Source organism: Alosa alosa, chromosome 9 (genome assembly GCF_017589495.1).
Source record: "Alosa alosa isolate M-15738 ecotype Scorff River chromosome 9, AALO_Geno_1.1, whole genome shotgun sequence".
Classification (NCBI taxonomy): Eukaryota; Metazoa; Chordata; class Actinopteri; order Clupeiformes; family Clupeidae; genus Alosa; species Alosa alosa.
The window spans coordinates 16,440,023-16,454,779 of NC_063197.1; positions in this window are offsets into that span (position 1 = coordinate 16,440,023).

The window sequence follows — 14,757 nt, forward strand, 5'->3', positions numbered from 1 at the left end:
ACAGCCATGTTCATTCGTCCACAGGCTACTCGCCTTTCTACTTGATGTTCGGGAGGGATGCTCGGTTGCCATTGGATGTCCTTGGTGGCAGGGACCTAGAGGAAGATGAGGCCAGTGAACTGGATGAGTGGGTCAAGTGTCACCACGACCGCCTGAGGACTGCTGTGGAGGTGGCAAAAGCAACAGCAGAAGACAACTCCAGAAGGCGGAAGAGAACATATGACCGAAAGTCCAGAGGTACCCTTGTCCGGCCGGGGGACAGAGTGCTGCTGCGTAATCACAAACCTAGGGGTAGAAATAAGATACAAGATACCTGGGAAGCCTCACCCTATATAGTGATAGGACAAAGTAACCCAGACATACCAGCATACACCATACGTTCAGAGCAAGAAGGGACTCCAAAGGTTGTACATAGAGACCAGTTAAAACACTGCACATTTGAAACAATACCCGCCCAAACTTCTAGGCACATATCACAGGATCAGGCAGAAACTGACTCAGAGGATAGGAGCATTTTTATTGTTTCACCTACAGCACATACACCTGAGACACATTCAGGCGTGCCAGGTCCAGGGTTTGATGAGATAATACAAGGGAATGTTGAGGAGCCAGATAGTATGCCAGAGTCCAGTGATACAATGGAGTCAGATGACTCAGACAGTGACCAGCGGCCTAGGTGCCCTATTAGGAGCACTAGGGGTGTTCTACCCTCAAGGTATAGACAGTATGTTATGGACTAGTGTCGTATCGCTAGTCTCGTATCAGTAGGATTCAGTTGAGTCAACATCGCGGAGTTTAATCCGGACGTGACAGTTTTTGTCTGAGCAAAACTAACGTTAACGTTATTTGGTAGCTGGAACTGGAGCTAACTGTTAATGCTTAGCGTAGCTAAGTTAATAGGAGAGCCGTTGTATACCCTCAGGAGTTATAGACGTCAGTCCTAGGAGCTGTTTATATTACTGTCGAAAGACAGACAGAGAACCGACAGAGAAGACAGAGTTTTGCCACAGAGACACTACAACTTGGTGGAGCCTTGAGTGTAAACGCTAGCCTGGAAGCTAACCGCGGGCAGCCAGATTCCACAATTCAACGGCCATTCCCTGGGCAACGGGCTTCGCGTTTCCCTGCCAAACAGTGACCACTCTCCGCTGCAGGACCTGTGTAGCCGTGTAGCCGTGCTTATTTTGTATCGCTAAGAAAAAGGTACTGTACATTCTCTTACATTCTTCAGCGATCGGATTAACAAGGAGGATTTTTGAAAGACAAGGATTTTAAAACACTTGCTGGAGCAGGCTTTCCCAATTGAAAAGCCTGTCGTCTCGGGCTGAATCGATATTGATGGTGTCACACAGCGCCCTAGAAGTGAACTTTTTGTCAACTGACATTTGAAAAGTTGAAAGATTGTCAACTGACATTTGAATTATATTTACAAGTGATATTTATTCTATTTAAATGGTATTTATTCTAAGTGATTATCTTACTTACATTATATTTATTGCGGTTGGTATCTATTCAATAGAACGGAAAGCCTATTTATTCAATTTTGTGATTGAAATTATCCAATGGTTTACTGATGTCATTTGTAAAGACAATTGAATGGAAGTTTATAGCAGTTTGATGATACATTGTAGCATACAGAATGTTAGTGAATGGGATCCCATCTATGTTATTGTGTGTGATACTTCATTGTGAGATATTTTACTAATTTAATTGAAACTTTATTGAAACTTTTGAGACATACTTCTTTAATAATACATTTCCATTTAATATATTGAAACTGGTCATGCCTATTCTCTGGTCTACATAACGGGTAATATCACAGTGGGTCCGCAGAGCATCATTATTATCCTCACACAGACGGTAGGTTCATTATAGCCACGCACTATCAGGGGACACACTTTCTAGCTTCTCTCACGGTTACATATGCGAATTTGTATAAACACCAAACACATAATATGAAAGTGAAAACTGAGAGATTGGAAGACTACTTACTTTTTAACGTCTTGCAAAATCGTCTTTTCCAAATCCACTTCAACTGCAGTGATGATGAACAGTATAGCGGACAAACGAAACTTAACTTCTTTGACAAGCCCCGCCTATTGATCAGTTACTCTGTGACTTTGCTCTTTCCCTTACTCAAAATGTTACTCTCTAAACTCATTATAGAGCCAACTGTACTCTCTTTGAGGAAAATGGTCTTAACTCTGGAAAAAATGCTCAGTCATTTTTCCTGTGCGTACATGTAACAGCTGTGCTGCTACAACCTTGTTACTCTTTGATACAGTGGAATAAACCTATTAAGTGTACCAGTTAATTACTTACATGTACAAATGACATGTATGTTGTGTCTTAGATGTTTTGGAACAGGTCTACTAATTCACTACATAGTACATATATCAACTGTGTTGGTACACACTTATTACTCTTTGATACAGTGGCATAAACCCATTAAAATGAAGTGTACCAGTTAAGTACTTACAATTACATATTACATGTATGTTGTGCCATTGGTGTCATGCATCCTGTAATTGATGTGTTGAAACGTGTCTGCTGTTACACCACACAGTACATGTGAATTAGTAGATCTGGTCATGATAGATTAGTATATCAAATCTATCATGACCAGATTTACCCCATCCAGCAGATCTCAGGTCAGCTCTTTGCCTCTGATGAAAATTTAGGCAAATTGGCAAAGTTTTGTAAAATCACTCAGTATTACAACGTAACAACTATATGTAGGTACCCACAAATACATAATGCAAGTACAATGATAGTACCTGATAGTACATGTTGTTACACAGGTTGTACCACTGTACTTAATTAGGTAGGTACACCGTAACAACGACACATTAAAATAAAGTGTTACCCTGTATACTGTGATGTACAGTATTGAGTTGATTGAGTTGAGTCATTTGTAACCTTTCAGTACTTTCATTTTTGGTTGTTGTGAAAACCTTTGTTTAAACATAACAAAAACTGTAAGTGTTGCATTGGGCTTCACAGAATACTAACTGATTAACTGAATGAAAACAGTGAAAATTAAAGACTGCAGTGTTCTATATAAAGTACAGTAGCGTGTTGCTGCTAATCTGAAAGTGTATTCATATGATGTAAGTGTGTATCATTTTGTCATCAGAGTGACATTTTGACAAAGTCAAGTCAGGTCAAGTCAGTTTTATTTGTATAGCGCATTTCACATGCACAGAGTGCAACTCAAAGCGCTCCACACACAAGACATTGACACATAAGACAAAAGATGCCGGATGGAGCGGCATAGTTGCCAGCATACCCACAACATCAAGACATAAACAAACAAATGTACAAAATAATAAACAAAGGGTTGTTAGGTTTTGATAGCAGAGGTTCAATTCAACAGATGCGAATGGTTTATTTCCCAGTGTGTCTTGTGTGCTTGTGTGTAAAGTTTTGACACAATGAGCCAAAGTTTTGCAAAAAGTGTTTGAGCAATGGGCAAAAACTGTATAGTTAGATGCTTACTAAATATCACCCATTTAGAACCACCACTGAGTGGTTGATGCTCTGCATGAAAACGAGCACACAAGTATAAATTCAGTCATGGCATGGAATTTTTATTTGTCCAAGAATAGCTGGACTACTAAACACATTTAATGCATCACGTTGCTCTCTGCCTGATGTTGATACCATAATTCACACAGCCTGTATCAGAGACTGACTGAAACAAAGTATGTAAACAAAGATAGAACTGGGAAGAAAGGGATAATAACCTTGAATTGACTTTAAATGAGTGCCATATCGGCCATCATACTCTACATACAGTATATGCAATATCAGATGATTAGCTTTTTGAGCTAAAATAGCCTTTTTATCAAATAAAAGGCCTTTTGCAAGAGGTCAAGAACAGAAGAGAGTTTAGGGAGATAAGATGATGAAGAATATATAAGTGTTATTTCTGGAATCACACCAAACTCGATCTGATGCTATAATAATGGCAATATGTCTAAAAATAAAGAGGCCTTCACAAGGCCTGCATCACAGTCACGCACATGAAGAATCTTCGAGATGTTGAATGTGTGTGAATGCATGCATGTATTTTGGTTGTGGTTTGTGTGTGTGTGACTGCTGGTACGTGCCCTCTTGTGATCACATTTAGTACTGGTGCGTCCACACTTAGGGGAAGTCTATCAGCTGTAGATGTAGAGTTACTTATGTTGAGGTTTCTGTTCAGATTCAGTGGAGATTGCAAATGGCATAAGTACACTGAGACCTGAGCCCTTTCTTAGACTAACTGTCCTACTACCTCAGTTCTTTACACCTCACCATGTCAGCCTATGGTGTGCAGACTTCGATTCCTTCAGGCCGAAATCATGAGTATTTTTAGGCAAAAGTCAGAAAACGGTCCCCGGGGAATGATTTTATCTGCACCGTATAGCCGCATATCAAATCCACGGCTCGGGCCCAGTGGTTGGATGTGATGGTTTCCATGTCGACTGGGTTTCAGTGGAGATGTTTTCCATGGATCGAGCCCAAAAGATTAAGCTGTATGTTCCCGCCTGTCGCCACAGTAACCCCGCCCCCACACACACACACACACACTGATTCTTGGAAAATGTGGTTCCAGAATATTCACAAGGCGCTTATAAAATCAAGATTTTTTTTTTATGATGTAGAAGAACCCTTTGACAGTTTCACACCAGAAGGACACTTACAACAGATCATGTTTGCTGCCATGATGTGTAATCTTTGTAATCAATCATGATGTGCCATGTTGACATTTAATTTAATTTAATTCAAAATCAAGATAAGTTGGAAAGTCTTTTCAAGCCTTCTGCACATAGTTCCGATTTCAGAGAGTATGTTAATCATATAAAAGTCCAAAGTCACATCGTTGAGCTTTTTCTAATCATTGCTTGCCTCACAGGAAGTGATTTATGGCTATGCTTACATATACTATATGCCATTTTGTATGGAGGGCAAGTAACAGTTGATCAAGCAATGGCACCAACAAGTGAATAATTGTGTTCGGTATCTATGGAGCATTTGTGTACATAAGCTCTCTGTGTATGTGTGAAAGACCTTATGTGTCTGGGTGTCCCTGACTTAATGACACTACTTACTGCCTAACTCACACTCAGGTTAGTGTGCCCACTTGAAAAAACAACACTGTGATCGAGGTAACACAGAGCCTGCTGTGTCACTCTGCTGGGAGTGGACATATACCTACAGTACTCAGTTACATGTGTAGAGCTTTGATCAAAATGGCCATGTTTCATCCAACCACCTTCCTGGCCTTTTTTTTTACCATGTTGGCTGTGGGATTAGTTTCTTAAATTTGGGTTTCACAAATGTTTGGAACACATGGGATTTTAGGTCATGGTGGAGGTCGTCAACACATCTGAAAGGAGGTTACACTCTAGTGAGTACAGTTGAGTAAGAGGATAAGGCTAAAAAAGGTGAGTGAAGTTTCACTCCAATTTCCTCATGGTTGCTCCACAACAGAAGCAAGCCATTTCTCCCCTTTCTGAGCAATTTACAGATGTATTTCCATTTATTCCTTAGACTTTGTAAATGTACTATGGGTCCTCTTGTGAGTCTGAAATAAAGATAAAATTGAATTGAGAGGTTTTATTTTATTTGAACTATTCATCATACTTGATAGTCAACTTCACTGCTATATGTTAGCTCTTAACCAATAAATAAATAAAGCATTAGCATTACATACACACACCACAGATAACATTACATAGTGGAACACAACCACTTCAGCTTACAGTACCTTACATTTGTTCTGCATTGTATTTCTTATGAATGGATCTAGAATGCAGCTTTGTAAGAATTACTCCTGGCATTTTGAAGAAGAATTATGTGATGATTTCTGAATGAGCACACGTGACTTGCATCACAGGCTCAAGATTTACAATGGTTTGCTGAGGTCTCTAATATTCTCGGTCAAATATTCCAGGAACAACAGTGACCTGAAGAAATCAACGTCACCATGAAGGAGTGGGCAGTAATTTGGGCGGGCAGAGCTCTGCTCGTCTTTCCACTTGAGTGTTTTTATTCATACTGTTTTTTTTTACAGGAAGTGTAAAACAACATGTTTGCTATGGGGCTTGGTCCCTCCCCTCCAACCTAACTTTGGAGTGAATTGTAGTGATATTCAGTATTCAAGTAAGCTCAACAAATTTAATGCAATTTAAGTCCAATTCATCTTAAAGGTGCCCTGATGGTGTTTGATGTACTTCCGCCATATTGCTTTTACAATCTGATAGCCATTATAGAAATATGATTAAAACAACCTCCTGCACCCAACCAATCTGTTTAATCTTTAAGGAAAGTTTAAACGTGATCTGGCAGATTCAAGTGCCATTTCTTTCCCGGCTGACATCAGATCAAATCAGTGGTTTGTAGGTGATCATGTCTGCCATGTGGCCTGTCACACAATGAGTCGTTTGGGCTTGTCAGAAGTTTGCAGTCTGGCCGCCACTAGCGTCATAGGACGTAGCAGTGGTGCAAGAAAAACATGGGCATTTGATGAATGAATGGATGTTTCATTGTTGGGTTAGTCCCAGTCCTTTGCCCGTTGACTGGGACAGACGCTGGGGAGAGGGGTGAGCTTAGGACCGTGGCCAAAGAGACGGCCCCTGTCCTGCGGATAGTGCCGAGGGCACTGCTGGAGCTGCACAATCCCAGTTAATCTGTACTGGAGTTGTGTTTTTTTTTTTCGGAGGGAGCCGGGCAGCCCCCTTATCTGATCATCTGCACTGCACTGCACAGGGCCTTGAAGCGCAACAGGAGTAAACATCCTGTTAGGACAACAGCAGCGAGAGGGAGAATTGCAGAAAGACAGAAATGCAAAAAGAGAAAGAATAAAAGAATAAAAGGATGAAAGGAAGGAAGAAAAGAAGGAACAATAAAGAAAGAAGTGTGTCAACTTGGCAATTTGGGGGGACTCGGAAAATGTTAGGGGCAGCAGAGTGTTGCATCATGGGGAAAAACCTCAGTGTGTCAGGCAGACAGGATTAATGTATAGTAGAGTGGACAGGTCATATCCTTGAGAGACACAGCAATGGAATGAGGGTTTTTGGAAGTCCACATCTAGCTCTCACCAACCCGAGTGTGACAGCCATGATAACAGTCAGCACTGCACGGTTGCTGTTGTTGTACAAATGGCAGCTTATCTTTCCAAGTATGTAATAAAGCAGAGGAAATGACATTAGGAGAGAATGTACTGTATACACAGCAGTTTCTGGGGAGAGAGAGAAAGAGTAAGAGAGAGAGAAGAAAAGATGAGAATGTGTGTGCATGAGCTTTTGTGTGTGTGTGTGTGTGTGTGTATGTTTTCATTTGTGTATAGTAGATGCATTCCTCTGTGTTTCTGGTCTTATGTTTTCTGGACTAATAGATTAATGTGTGTGTGTGTGTGTGTGTGTGTGTGTGTGTGTGTGTGTGTGAGAGAGAGAGAGAGAGAGAGAATGCATACTGTACAAAGGAGAAATATGCACATAAGCTTTACAGGGAACAGCCCAGCCTGCTCTCTTTTCCCCACGCTTAACACTACAAAGCCGAGTACAGAAGTATGTATGTGCATTTCTGTTTTTCAATTTCTTCACGTTTGAAACTTCGAGCTCCAGTTTGATCCTTTTAAAACCACACATTATTATTGGTAAACATCGCCACCTAGTGATAGAGCAATAGGGATTACACTCACCACTTCTCCCTGGGTTTACATGGTCTGTGCCGCATCATCACATACTGTACCAGCAATATGAGAGCACTGACTCATCTCAGATCTGTTAGATACACAAAAGGAATATGCAAGAGGAACTGAAAGGGCAAATGAACACGCAGCTGAACTCTGACTCTTGTTCTCACTGGTACACATTTTGACATGAGTTTGTCATTGGTCTATTTAAGGTGGTGATTCATGTCGTACTGTAAGTCCAATTGTGTTGACTTTGGCCATGGACAAACAGTGATGATAGAGTCTAACAATGGTGTTCCCCTGAGGGTAGGTGGTTAAGAGGAAACATTAATTAGAGGAACAGGCAGGACCAATGCATTGTTGCATTTGTACCTCATTGTTTTTAATTGTGATTTGATTTGTGTACAGATAGTATAAATAACTTTTTGAAGTTATAGTAAAATTAACTTTTTGAAATGATATATAATATTTTTTATCTATAATGATGATGTTTGTGGGGACACAATGATAAGGACGGTGTGGATGTACATAATGAAGCTCATGTGGTAGTTGCATGGGTTTGCTAGAATAGCATCTTTTAATGGCCAGGAGAAAAGTCAGACTGTAGGTTTTCACTTCAAATGTTCAATCTATTATCCATGACTGTTCTCCTCAATTATGATAATGGACTTCTTTCAGATTCAGTTGTTCATTATCATTCGTGTGGTTCATATGTAATTTTCAATTACATTACTTGTATGAAACAAAGTTTATTTTGGCAACCATTCCCAGCAAGGAACAAGAGACCCATAAATGCACACGGCACACATTGTTTAAAAAGTGCCTGGAAATAATTCACTGCATATATGACCATGTGTATTTAAACTACTACTACTGCAAGGCAAATGTGAAATGATGGCATCTCATATTCATATTTTTAGCACTTCACTTGTCTGAGGCTCTGGAAGAAATGTTCAAGTTCTTCATCAGAGTACAACAAAATGCCTACAAATTAAAACAATCTTATTGCGTTTGTCTCTGGTGTTTGTTCTTTCTTATCAGATAGCTTGGTCTAACACACTGCAATCTACTCAGCTGCCTTTCCCTCAGGCTGTGGACAACACTGCATCCTAGTGGTCACTCATGGGTTCTATACCCCAGACAAGCTGCATGAACAGTCATTACCGCATTACAGAAACTGGTTAAGGAACCAGGGAACAGTGGGCATAGTTTCAGTACTTCATACCATCAGCGATTGTTGCAACATTATAGGGGAATGCTGAAACTGACCCATACTATTACCTCCAACCTAACTATAGCCTGAGTCCTGACCCTAATCCTAATCCTAACTCTAATCCTGTCTTTATTCAAGTCACACTCTTCATTTATATGAAGCATTCTCCAGTTGTAGTGTCCATATCTTACACCCCTTAATTTCCTCAGTCCTTGCACTAACATACTGTAGCTCTATATGATAACATTCTGGGATTGTATCCATAGTCTATCTCAACCTGTTTTATAAGTATTACAGCAACAGAAAGAATTGTGATGAAGATTTTTTGCTTTGGCTGTTTCAGCATTAAGTTGCCATATTGTGATATTTGCAGCGAAATAAGCCTAAATAAGATATCTGTACTGATTCTCGGTTCACATTCTTTTCATTTCAATTAAACACATCAGGGCAGGGCATATGAAAGACATTGTCTCTTTTCTGCCTGTGATGTAGATGTGCTGTAAGATCTTCGCTGAGATACAGTGAATGATCCTACAGTTGTGCAACCACACACACACACACACACATGCACATACACAAATACAAAGATTGTACTTTGAGTATAAAGTATAGCCTCATTTGGTTCGCTACACTAAAAAACGTTTAACGCGATAAACAAGAATATCAAAAACACTCAAATTTAACAATTCAATTGCATCCCACAATGATCTGCTCATTTACATATCAGCTTAAAACATAGTTTGCCCTAGCCTAGAAATCTAGACGCGCCCTTAGCGGCAGCTGCCAGGGCTAGTCTAGCAACTCTCCGTTGGCTTGTGAGCTCCAGAAATCGAAACTTAATCAGGCCAATGAAATCGTGTATAGAGTCGTTAGGTGGGCTTAACATAATGATTGATGGCAGAGTTGCAACGGTTTGGCTTGAATTCCCTGCTACTTAAAAACAAATAAGATGGATGTTGCTGCTGGCGAACAGTGTGACACGAGTTAAGCTTTTATTAAGTTGGCAAACATTTAAACTAGCCAACTAGCTCCGCTGATGGGAAACGCATGGGACTAGCACTGCCGCTGTCCTATTGTGTGCAGAGGGAATTTGAAAGACAACTGATTATCCCGAATGATCTAACTCCACAATTCAGTACCACACAGTTCACAGTCTTTTCACATGTTAGTACGGTGTCTTGAGTAATCCCGCTGGATTTTCTTGTAAAAATTGATTTTTTGGCATATTTTGCTAGTATAGAGTCTAAGGAACAAGAATGTTTTGTCTTCAAATTTTCACAATCCATTTTCACACTTAGATGACATCATCATTTATATAATGCATAATTAAGACTGGGACTACTATCACTTGGGGGTCAAATGTGAGAAAACACTGGTAAAGAGGGTATTTTGCCTAATTTTTGTGCTGATTCTGAATTCTGAATATCATATTTACTTAGCTGATTTTTTAGTTTTAAACCTAATTTGTGGCCTAAAACTGGCCTAGGCAACATAGAACGGGTAAATAGGGTAACAAATTTAACTCCTTGATATTCTTATGAAACTTTACTAGTTGATTATTTATGTAGAGACAATCTTTTTTTGCATTATATTATATTTTCTGAAAATATGTTTATGGATGTAACAATATCTCATTAATTATGCACTAATTTGCATACATTTCAATTACAAAAAAGAGACATCTGAATATTGGATAGGGTTAGGGTTAGGGTTAGGGTTAAACTTAGGGTTAAACTAACACTTTGCGATCTGTGTCAAACAGCCTGGACATCCCCCTGCCGATTGCCATAGCCAACATGTAAGCCTCGAGTGCACCTATCCAAGACTCTTGTATGGTGGACACCATCCGTGGTCGAACCAAAAGAGACCTGAAATTAGCACTAGCTGCTCCAAAGCCTCATGGGGGTATCAGGAGGGAGCCAGGCCTCTTAACCCTGCAGTTGGAGACCCGTTGAGGGTAGCCATAGTCCACACCAGGACTAGTGCTTAGCATCACAGTGACCAAGATGGTGTTAACTTTAGCCTTGACCAACTGTCCCAGGCTCATTTGGAGGGCGTACCAGATTAAAGAGAGCAAATGCACATGGTTTAGTGTCTGACCAATGTTTTCCCTTGAGTTTTTTGTATTAGTTCAGGCTGTGAGAGGCTGTCTGTTTGTTTGTAACTTATATCCGTGGTTTGTCTGTGTGTTTGTACCTTATATTCTCTTGTTTGTTAATTTTGCCTACTGCTACTTAACTACCCATGCCTATGACACCTAGTGGTGTACTGTGTTGCCTGTACTATTATAGATTATTTCCAAGACAAATTTATCTTAAGGTAGACAATAGAATGACATGGCAGGTCAAGGAATGCATCAAGAAAAGCAAAGATTAAGAAATCGTTTTTGACATAGGTAACAAGGGAGGAGGTGTTTTTACACTTTTCAGACACTCAAAGTTTGAAAACTATGGATATTGTTTTTGAACATTATATTTCCCAAGGAATAATAGTAGAGTGATAGCTCTCATATAGCAGAAAGCCCCAAATACAATTTTTACACACTGTATGCTCCATCGCAAAGTGCTTGTGGCTAAAATAATTATTAGGATTAGCTTAATGTATTTTTACATTTGCCGTAGTATTTTCAATGGGTTTAATAACACATCAAGGGGGTCCTTGGCCAGAACCTAATGGTATTTGGGGGGCCTTGTCGTGGAAAAGTTTGGGAACCCCTGGTCTAACCTATAGCCTAGGTTAGATACTATACAAGGTTAGAAAAACAAATCTCAGATTTTGGTATTAACCTCTACATCTAATATAATGTTTGCACAAGTAGCTTGAGTACAGGAAGTGCCATTGCAAGATTGTATATCGAGACAGTGTGTGCTCATTTTACTAAATCATGTTTTCTATTAAATTTTGCGCTCATTTGATACAAGTAATGTGTTCATTTTACTAAATCATGCACTCGTTGTGGGCTCATTCTCATTAAATCCTAGCCTAGAAATCTATGCACCCTAGCGGCAGCAAATGTAATTTACAGCCAGGGTAGTCTAGCAACTCTCCGTTGGCTTGCGAGCTGGAAAAATGAAACTACTATCAGGCCAATCACATCGTGTATAGAGTCGGCGACGGTTCCGCGTGAATTTCCTGCTACTTGAAAAGAAAGAAGATGGATGCTGCTGCTGGCGAACAGCGGTCTTTGAATCACAACTCGAGTTAAGATTTTTTGTGTACACAGCTCTGGAAAAAAATAAGAGACCACTGCAAAATTATCAGTTTCTCTGTTACTATTTATACAGTAGGTGTCTGTTTGAATAAAATTAACTGTTTTGTTTTATTCTATCAACTACTGACAACATTTCTCCCAAATTCCAAATAAAAATATTGTCATTTAAAGCATTTATTTGCAGAAAATGACAAATCGTCAAAATAACAAAAAAGATGCAGTGTTTTCAGACCATAAATAATGCAAAGAAACAAGTTCATATTCTTTTATAAACAATACAATACTAATGTTTTAACTTAAGAAGAGTTCAGAAATCAATATTTGGTGGATTAACCCTGATTGTCAATCACGCGTCTTGGCATGCTCACCACCAATTATTCACATCGCTGTTGGGTGACTTTATGCCACTCCTGGCGCAAAAATTCAAGCAGCTCAGCTTGTGACCATCCATCTTCCTCTTGATTACATTCCAGAGGTTTTCAGGAGGTCCAGCACCTAACATCATGGTGCACTGACAACAACCTGGCTCTCAACACCAAGAAGACCAAAGAGCTGTCACCAGCTTCAAGTTTTTGGGTGTCCATATCTTCCTCTCTTGGACCCTCAACACCTCTACCCTGATCAAGAAGGTTCACCAGCGTCTCTTCTTCCTGAGGAGACTAAAGAAGGTCCACCTGCACCATCGAGAACATCCTCACCAACTGTGTCACATTATGGTATGGCAACTGCTCTGCCTCCGACCGGAAAGCACAGCAGAGGATGGTGAAAACTGTCCAACGCATCACCGGTTACTCACTCCGTAAGGCTCGCAGCATCATCAAAGACTGTTCTCACCCCAACCACAGACTGTTCACCCCCTCCAGGAGGCATAACGGGTCTCCCCGCACCCGAACCAGTAAGTTCAGAGGAAGCTTCTTCCCTGCGGCTGTCACCCTACTGAACTTTAGCTCTTACTACTCTAATAATATTACTGCTACCACACTGCACGTATCTGTACATGTTGTTCATAGGCCTACTACATAGCCTTATTTATAGTCTGCTCTTATAAGGTTACTGCTAATTCACTGCACATATTTATATTTCATTTATATTACTGTAAACCACCTTCTGTAAACCAACTGTATACTACTGTCTACACAGCACTATAGAGTATATCCTGTCCTGTCTATGCACCACCTGTCTATCACATTGAACTTTTCTGCATTTTTGCACTTCTGGTTAGACACAAACTGCATTTCGTTGTCTTCGTACTTGTACTCTGCACAATGACAATAAAGTTGTCTAATCTTATAAGGTGTGGCTTGATCCAAAAATCGCTATCTTACACCCTCTAAAAATCATTACGCCACTGACCGAGGAAAAACCTGGCCTATAGTGAAAGGCGTACATGTAAAGCACAGCTGAAGACACACTGTCACAAGATGTAAGCAGCCCTTAGCAACCAGTCCCAAACAACTCCACTGCATGTCAAGCATTATTGGGGTAAGTGTTGTTTTTTTAAGACTGTTTTCGATGGTAACCCCTTGTCTTTAAATAGTGAAAGTAAATAACTGTGTATAACTGTTTTGTTCTTGATTGGAGTGAGTCCACAGTGAAGTTAGTTTCACTTTACCTTTGAATTTAAATAATAGGAGTGCAGATGCATGTAGGCTATGCTAGTCACAAACAGGTTTTAGTTAAGCAAGGCGGAATCCCTGTGTTCCTTACATGGGCGTGCAGATTCCTTCAAATAGGATGCTATGCCCAAAACACACCCATGACTAAGAAACAGAAGAACAAACCTTTTGAACAATGCGCCCGGCATTTGATCACAAAATCACGCCGAATGTGGACTGGACACGCTCTAAATGTTTTTAAGCTTTGCGCCTCTGGCCATCCGGTTCTGATCGCCAGAATAGGGCCCGCAGTCATAGAGTACTGGCAAGAGAATTACAAGAACAATGGGATGAATAAGTTCCACTTTCCCTTGCATCTATACTGTACTACACGTCCACTTACTGCATCTACATGTAGAAATGTCCACAAAGATGTGTGTGGTGATTATAAGACATGGGATCATGTGATCTTAATTACTTTATTTTTCCCCTTCTCTGTCAGTAGGCCTACTTAGTATGGCAGGAAGTCATATGATGGCACAAAATATGAACAAAGAAGTTGTAAGAAGGATGAAGAGAGGGAGGGAGGGAGAGAGAGAGAATGATATGAAAGGGAATAAGGGAAAACAAGCTGAGTGGACTTGAGAGATGGGTGAGAATAGGCTACAGAGAAGACAATGGAAACATTACAGGTGACAAAGAACAAAATGAACTAGAATGCTATGGTCAAATGAACTAGAATGCTATGGTCAAATGAACTAGAATGCTATGGTCAAATAAGGCTATGGTCAAATGAACTACAAGGCTATGGTCAAATGAACTAGAAGGCTATGGTCAAAGAGTAAAATGGGACAAAGAGCAGGGGTATAACAACTGAGAATGAAATGGAGATGGTTTATTTAAAATGTTCCTATTAAAGAAACATAGTAAAGGAACATGCAACCTATTCCTTACACAAAATAACTGCAGTTCTGGGACTACAGTAGATGCATCCATACTGCAGTTTTTTCTGAGGCACAGTACAATACAATGCAGTTTCATGTACAAAATATGT